This window comes from Saccopteryx leptura, chromosome 2 (genome assembly GCF_036850995.1).
Source record: "Saccopteryx leptura isolate mSacLep1 chromosome 2, mSacLep1_pri_phased_curated, whole genome shotgun sequence".
Lineage (NCBI taxonomy): Eukaryota > Metazoa > Chordata > Mammalia > Chiroptera > Emballonuridae > Saccopteryx > Saccopteryx leptura.
Window position 1 is genome coordinate 202176570 of NC_089504.1, and position 8582 is coordinate 202185151.

The 8582-nt window shown below is 39.4% G+C and overlaps 1 pseudogene; it reads left to right on the forward strand.

The window, feature by feature from the left end:
• The first annotated feature begins 6751 nt into the window (after positions 1-6751).
• LOC136393953 (large ribosomal subunit protein eL28 pseudogene) lies at positions 6752-7164 on the forward strand (annotated as a pseudogene).
• The last annotated feature ends 1418 nt before the right edge of the window (positions 7165-8582 follow it).

Below are 8582 nucleotides of genomic sequence, written 5' to 3' on the forward strand. Positions count from 1 at the left end.
CAAACCTGCGCAGGGGTGAGCTCAGGTGGCAGTCACCAGAGTCACACCGAGCGCCTACAGTCTAGGGGTTTTTATAGCGTAGCAAGCAAGCGGTTCATACAGAAGCGAATTTTGCATTTAGCAATTGGCTAGGGAGGTCGTGCGCAGTTACGGGGGAGGGGGGGTATTACTCAGTGGAGAATTTCAAACATAAACTTCTGATAAGGGTCTCTGACTCAATGCAGGATGTTGCTGAACTCTTTGTTCTCAGTGTCACAGGGACCTTGTACACTCTTGGCAGCCCCAGCATGTCAGTACTCCCTGAATCTAACACATACCCCTCACCCAAAGTCAAATTGTCTTCTATCACCTTCTATCTGGTTTCCTTTGTTCCCCTCCCCTCCCCCCACTCCCTCTCTAACCTTACTCAACCCTTCCCCCCAACGTTCCCCCCCATTACCATCACATTCTTGTCCATGTCTTTGAATCTCACTTTTATGTCCCATCTATGTATGGATTCATATAGTTCTTAGATTTTTTTTTTATTTACTTATTTCACTTCGTATAATGTTATCAAGGTCCATCCATGTTATTGTAAGTGCTCCAATTGTCATCATTTCTTTTGGCTGAGTAGTATTTCATAGTATATATGTAAAAAAAAGCTTTTTAATCCACTCATCCACTGATGAACACTTGGGCTGTTTTAAGATCTTCGCTATTATGAACAATGCTGCCATAACATGGGGGTGCATTTCTCCTTTTTGAACAGTTTTATGGTGTTCTTAGGGTATATTCCTAAAAGTGGCATAGCTGGTTCAAAAGGCAGTTCAATTTTTAATTTTTTGAGGAATCTCCATACTATTTTCCACTGGTGACAGCACCAGTTTGCCTTCCCACCAGCAGTGCAGGAGGGTTCCCTTTTCTCCACATCTTCACCAGCACTTATTCTGTGTTGTTTTGTTGATGAGCGCCATTCTGACTGGTGTAAAGTGATATCTCATTGTGGTTTTAATTTGGATTTCTCTAAATATTAGTGATGTGCATTTTTTCATATTCCTATTGGCCATTTGTATGTCTTCTTTGGAGAAGTGTCTATTCATTTCTTTTGCCCATTTTTGATTGGATTGTTTGGCTTCCTGGTGTTGAGATTTACAAGTTCTTTATAAATTTTGGTTATTAATCCCTTATCAGATGTATCAAATATGTTCTCCCATTGTGTAGTTTGTCTTTTTATTCTGATCTTATTGTCTTTAGCTGTGCAAAAGCTTTTTAGTTTGATATAGTCATGTTTCTTCATCCTGTCTTTTATTTCACTTGCCCGTGGAGATAAATCAGCAACTATATCGCTGCGAGAGAATTCGGAGAGCTTGCTGCCTATGTTTTCTTCTAAGATGCTTATGGTTTCATGGCTTACATTTAAGTCTCTTATGCATTTTGAGTTTATTTTTGTGAATGGTGTAAGTTGGTAGTCTAGTTTCATTTTTTTTTGCAGGTAGCTTTCCAATTTTCTCAACACCATTTATTAAAGAAGCTGTCTTTAGTCCATTGTATGCCCTTACCTCCTTTGTCAAATATCAGTTTTCCATAGAACTGTGGGTTTATTTCTGGATTCTCTGTTTTGTTCCACTGATCTATATGCTTGATCTTATGCCAGTACCAGGCTGTTTTGAGTACAATGGCCTTGTAGTATAACTTAATATCAGGAAGTGTAAAGTGTAATACCTCCCCCTTTATTCTTCTTTTTTAAGATTGCTGAGGCTATTCGTGGTTTTTTTTTTTTTGTTTTTTTTTTTTTGGTTCCATATAAATTTATGCAATATGTGATCTATATCTATAAAGTATGTCATTGGTATTTTAATTGGTATTGCATTGAATTTATAAATTGCTTTGGGTAATATAGGGACATTTGAATGATGTTTATTCTTCCTAACCATGAGCATGGTATATGCTTCCACTTGTTTGTATCTTCCTTGATTTCTTTTATCAATATTTTAAAGTTTTCCGAGTACAAGACTTTAGTCTCCTTGGTTAAATTTATTCCTAGGTACTTTATTTTTTTGGTTGTAGTAGTGAAGAGGATTGTTTCTTAATTTCTCTTTCTGACTGTTCATTGTTGGTGTATAAAATGCCTCTGATTTCTGAGTATTAATTTTATATCCTGCCACTTTGCTGAATTCATTTATCAGGTCTAGTAGTTTTCTGACTGAGACTTTAGGGTTTTCTATATACAGTATCATATCATCTGCATATAATGATAGTTTTACTTTTTCTTTCCTAACTTGAATGCCTTTTATTTCTTCTTCTTGTCTGATTGCTGTGGCTAGGACTTCCAGGACTATGTTGAATAAGAGTGGTGAAAGGGGGCACCGCTGCCTTGTTCCTGAACTTAAGAGGATTGCTTTTAATTTTTGCCCATTGAGTATGATGTTGACTATGTGTTCATCATAGATGGCTTTTTATCATGAGGTATGTTTCCTGTATTCCCACTTTGCTGAGAGTTTTGATCATGAATGGGTGCTGAATTTATCAAATGCTTTTTCTGCATCTATTGAAATTATCATGTGGTTTTTCTACTCCTTTTTTTTATGTGATGAATCACATTGATTGATTTGCAAATGTTATACCAGTCTTGCTTTTTATATCCATCAAAGTCTCCTTTATATATTTAGGTGCTTCTCTATTAGATGCATAGATATTTATAATAGTTATATCTTCCTGTTGGATTGCTTCCTTTATAATTATGTAGTGGCCTTCTTTATCTCTTACTATATCCTTTGTTTTAAAGTTCATTTTGTCTGATATAAGTATTGCTTCCCCAGCTTTTCTTCATTTCCATTTGCATGAAATGTTTTTTTCATCCTTTTCCCTTCAGTCTATGTGCATCTTTTGTTTTAAGGTGTGTCTCTTGTAGAAAGCATATGTATAGGTCCTGTTTTCTTATCCATGCAGCTACCCTATGTCTTTTGATTGAATCATTTAGTCCATTTACATTTAAGGTTATTATTGATATGTAGTTGTTTATTGACATTTTATTCTTTAAAGCTGTATTTCTCTATTGCTATATTCTTTTCCCACTTTGATTTGTTTACAACAAGGCCCCTTAACATTTTCTGTAGCATTGGTTTGTTTGTAATCAATTCCTTGTGTTTTTTTGTTTGGGAAGTTTTTTATTTCTTCTCCAATTTTAAATGATAGCCTTGCTGGATAAAGTAGTCCTGGTTGTAGGTTCTTGTTCTGCATTACTTTGAATATCTCTTGCCATTTCCTTCTGGCCTGAAGTGTTTCTGTTGAGAAGTCTGATGTCATTCTTATGGGGGCTCCTTTGTAAGTGATAGCTTTTTTTCTTTAGCAGCTTTTAATATTTTTTCATTATTGCTTAGCTTTGGTATTTATTTACGATGTGTCTTGGTGTAGGTTTCTTTGGGTTTCTCTCTAATGGAGTTCTCTGTGCTTCTTAACTTGTGAGAGTTTCTCCTGCATTAGTTTAGAAAAGTTTTTATCTAAAATATGATTGAACAAAGTCTCTATCCCTTGTTTTTTTCTCTTCTTCTTCAGGAACCCCTATGATGCAAATGTTATTTCTCTTCATGTTGTCACTGAGCTCTCTAAGAGTTTCCTCACACTTTTTGAGTCTCTTTTATTTTATCTTCTCTGCTTTTATGCCTTCATTCCACTTGTCCTCCAACTCGCTGATTCGATCCTCAGCTGCATCCATCCTGCTTTTAATTTCTTCCATTGTGTTCTTTATTTCTGATATTGTATTTGTCATCTCCGACTGATTCTCTTTTAATATTTCAATATCCTTTTTTATACTTGCTATTTCTTTATTTAGGTGTGCATAAGACCTCTAAGCATCCTTACAATCATTATTTTGAACTCCACATCCAAAAGTTTGGTTATTTCCATATCACTCAGTTCATTTCTTGGAGGTTTCTCTAAGGATTTCATTTGGATTGCACTTCTCTGTCTTCTCATCATGTCTGTGTGTTTGAGTGTTCTGTTTGTAGAGCTGGTTGAGTCTAGGCTTGGTGCTGTCTGCCTCCAGTTTTTAATTGTGTTATTTCTAGGTCTTCTTGGGTTGGCATCAACTATTATTTGTGATCCACTTTTGGATTTGGGCCGCTTTGAAGTCTTGATTTGTTTGTTTTCTTAACAGGTGATAGCCTTGTTTACTGATCTCTGCAGGGGGCTTATATGAAACTGTATCCAGGTATGTGGTGGGTGTAACCTGAGACTCTGAAGGCATCTTCTGCCAGTTACTTTCTCTGGGGGCAAGGTGTTTTCTCAGCTTCAGTAGGGGGAGGTGTATCTCAGATCTCCATGGGACCTGAGTTACTGCCCCTCCTACGCACTTCTTGTTTTCAGCTGTGTATTGTTGCACTGATTGGAGCTGGAGAGATGTCTGGAGATCTGTGACCTGAAAGCACTTTGTCTTTTGTTTTGTGGAAGGATCAGCCACTACTTCAGTTATGGCCACCTGCAGCACTGGATGAGTCAGCTTCTCAGGTCATCCCCTGCATTCCTCTGCCCCTAACCATCTGTCTCTCTCTCTCCCCCCTTTCTGTTTGAAAAACAAGCAGGCCCTTTCAACCCACCTCGTTCCCTGGTCGCAAGGCAAGTGGCTGTGAGCAGTATTTTCTGCTCTTTTCCTTGGAGTGTGAGCCCTTCTGGGCTCTCAGCCTCACCCCCCCCCCCTTATCCTGTAAGCATGGGAGATTCAGGTGCTCTCTACCAGGTTTGTTGTGGCTTCTTCTTTGCTCCTTGTTTTTTGAGAGCTGTTCTTGTAGTCCAGAGTTGTTGTTTTTTATGCTGATTGTTCATAAATTAGTTTGTAATCCAGTTTGGTGGTTAAGCTGGGAGTCTGTGTGTCTGCCTACTCTGCTGCCATCTTCAGGTCTTCTATAGAAATCTTTTGAAGAACCTTCTGAGAATGTCAAGGGTCAGTCTATGTTGCATGAGTTATTTTGGTTACTTTTGAACTTTCTCATCTTCTAGATTTGAGTCTAAATGCCTCTGACAGACTTTTATGACACTTAAAATAAATCTAAACCCTTGCTATGGTCTACAAAATCAACATCATCTCATACTTGTCTGGCCTCCTGGCCTCATTCCTAACCATGTGCCACCTGACTCACCATACTCTAATCACAGCCATTTTGTTCAACTTATTCCTGCCCCCGTCTTTACAGGTGTGGTCCCTCTGCTTAGAACGCTTTCCCCTCAGGTCTCACACTTTCTCTTTAATTCAGGTTTCTGCTCTAATGTGACCTTTCCAGGAAGGCCTTCCTTACCCATCCCAGCTCTAAAGTGCTCCTCATTTCACCACCTCCTAACAACTTTTTATCCCTTTATCTGACTTCATTTTTCTTATGACACTTACCATCTAACATACTGCATATCTGTTTATTCTCACTCTTATTCACTACAGTGTATAATCTTCACAAGGTCAGGGATTCACTGCTATGTCTCCAGGGCAGAAAGTAGTGTTTAATATAATAGGCACTAAAAAAGCATGTTTGTAAGATGAATGAACAAACATATCACATTTACTTTTTTTACATATTATTATAAGGAGCATTAAAAATTACTAATATAGACTTTGCTTCAGAGAGCTTATAATCTTTTGCAGACTTTGAACACTTCTGTGTGAACACCAAGCTGGGAAACACAAAAGAGAACCATTTTATCTTTAGGGTGTTGGGACTGAGGATGGATTAGGAGGCTAACAGACAGAGAGAGGGCTTCACAGAAGAGCAGATGTTTGACTTGAGTATTGAGTGCTAAGGAGGACTTTAAACACTGCTTCCTGGGGGTATGTAGGGGGGTGAGAGTTCTTAAAAAGTGAGGAAGCAAAGAAAAAGGTTCCCATTATTGAGCTCTAGATCCTCTGGCATTTAATGGTTTAAGGGAGAAAATGGGTCCAGCAGAAGAATATGAGGAGTGGTGAGGAAAGAGGGGTAAAATCAGGGAGGGTGGAATCTGTGAAGCCATGTGAAGAAGGTGTTTCAAGAATGAAGAAATGGCTCTGTATGGTTGGCTCAGTGATAGAGTGTTGGCATGGCATGTGGATATCCCAGGTTCAATTCCTGGTCAGGGCACACAAGAAGTGACCATCTGCTTTGCCTCACCTCTCTCTCTCCCTTCTCTCTCTGTATCTTCCCTTCCTGCAGCCATAGCTTGACTGATTCAAATGCATTGGCTAAGGATGTCTCCATGGAGTCTCTGCCTCATGTGCTAAAAATAGCTCAGTTGTGAGCATCGGCCTTAGGGCAGAGCATTGGTCCCAGATGGGGGTTGCTGGGTGGATCCTGGTCTGAGCACATGTGTGAATCTGTCTCACTATCTCCTCTCTTTTCACTTGAAAAATGAATAAATGATCTATTATACCAAATGCTACTAATAGTTAAGATGTGAAATAAGAATTGCCTATGTTGGGTGTGACAGTGTAGTTTACTAGTGGTTTTGAGAGAAGCAGTTTTTGTAGGGTGGCAGGGAATGAGATATGGATCATAGTCTTTGTTTTTACTCCAAGCCATGATTTTCATATCTGTATAATAATTTAACCTAAATATTCCTTAATCTCTTTCTTACTTCTTGAGCTCCAAAGCGCATTGGTTACCTTATCCCACTCTGGATTGTATTCTCGCCCAGAACTGTTTTACCTCACAAATATTATGTTTATAACTCACTTTGATCCATGGAAAGTCAGTCTTTAAAATAGCTCCTGGAGCTCTTTCCATCTCCAGCTGTCACAGCAAGAAGAGCTGCCGCCATGTCTGCCCACCTGCAATGGATGGTCTACAGAACTGCTCCAGCTTCCTGATCAAGAGTAACAAGTAGACCTATAGCACCAAACCCAATAACCTGAAGGCTCGCAACTCCTTCCGCTTCAACAGGCTGATCCACCACAAGACAGTGTGTATGGAGCCGATGTCTGACAGCAAAGGCGTGGTGGTTGTTATGAAGCAGAGAAGTGGCCAGCGAAAAGCTGGCCACCTCCTACGTGCAGACTACCATCAACAAGAACACCTGGGCCACCCTGAGCAGCATCCAGCACATGATCCACAAGAACAGGTACCGCCCAGATCTGCGCATGGCCGCTATCCGCAGGGCCAGCACCATCCTGAGCAGCCAGAACCTATGATGGTCAAGAGGAAGCACGCCCACCCCAAAAAGAGCCTCTGAGCACTCCTCACACCACCCGCAAAGCAATAAAAGGCATCACTCAGCCCCTCCAAAAAATAAAATAAAATAGCTTCTATAGTTTTATATCTACAACCATTGTGTACTTCCACCAGACCCTTTCTGGAAGCTCCTCCTCCTCTACCCAACCTGAATTATGTAACTGATTGTCTAAAACCACAATAACTAGTACTTAGAACATGTAGTGCTCATGGGGTATACTCACAGAAGCCACTTTAGTTTTGTTCCTTTGATCCTGCTGAGTTCCTTCTTCTGCCTCGTGAAAACATGGGCAGGTTCCATGGGTTTTCTGGTCTCTCTATCCTGTGTTTACTCTGATCTTAAATCAATCATTTAAAACATATACTTCACATACTAATTTCAACTTAAGTACTTGCAGTAACAGACCCAATATACTAATTACCACTCTAATCTCCTCAAAAGAAAGACGTGACCCTTCTCTCCTTGTTGGGCCTGGAGGCAAACAGGAATTTTTTGTGTGTGAAAAGATTTGGGGCATTCTCCCACTCCTCTTCCACCTGCTGGTGGCTGTTATTTCTGACTCTGCTAAGGCAGTGAGGCAAAGTAAGGATGAACCATATATATATATATTTTTTAATTTTTATTTTATTTATTTATTTGAAAGGTGGTATCATACTCTCTAGACACAGTGCAGAATTTAAAGCTGACTTTATTATGGGCATGCTCACTTGTTCTCCAGATGATCTCCTCTCCACCCCTCCCCTTCTTTCCACCAACACCGATGCCCATCTAGTTCCCATTCCTTTGATGTGAGCAGTGACTCCCCTGATTACTTTCAGATTCATCACTTTTTGCCTCAAATGACCAGGTTCCACTCTTCCTGACATGCAGCCTTTTGGGGCAGGATGCTTTTAAAAACAACTACAGAATGATATTTCTGTTTTCACATCTGCATTCCAAGATTTATGCACCTTTAGAGGAAGTGCAGTTACTTCTCTGGCACAGGGCTACTATCCCTTGCTCAGATGTGACTTCTTCAAAGTCTTGGAGTGGACTTAGGAATTTTCTCTCACTTGACTGACTCTTGATAGATTTCCACAGCAGAGCCTTTCCCAAATCTTTCATACAATGTTCCCCCTGTGTCTTTAGTCTTTCTATCCTTTCATATCTTCCATTTGGGTGAGCAGTTCAGTTGTGTAATGGCTTCTCTGATGGTTTCTTTTGAAATTTGCATCAGATGATCCATTTGGTAACTGACTTTGGTGCTGCTATCCTATCTCATTGGAAACACTGACCTTCCTCAGCACTCTTAATTCTTTTGGCATGTCTTTTATTTATTTATTAATGTAATCATTTATTTCACAAATATGTATTAGACATAAACTATGTGCTAAGTATTATTTTAGTTTCTTGGAATAGAAAAGTGAATGAAACAAAAT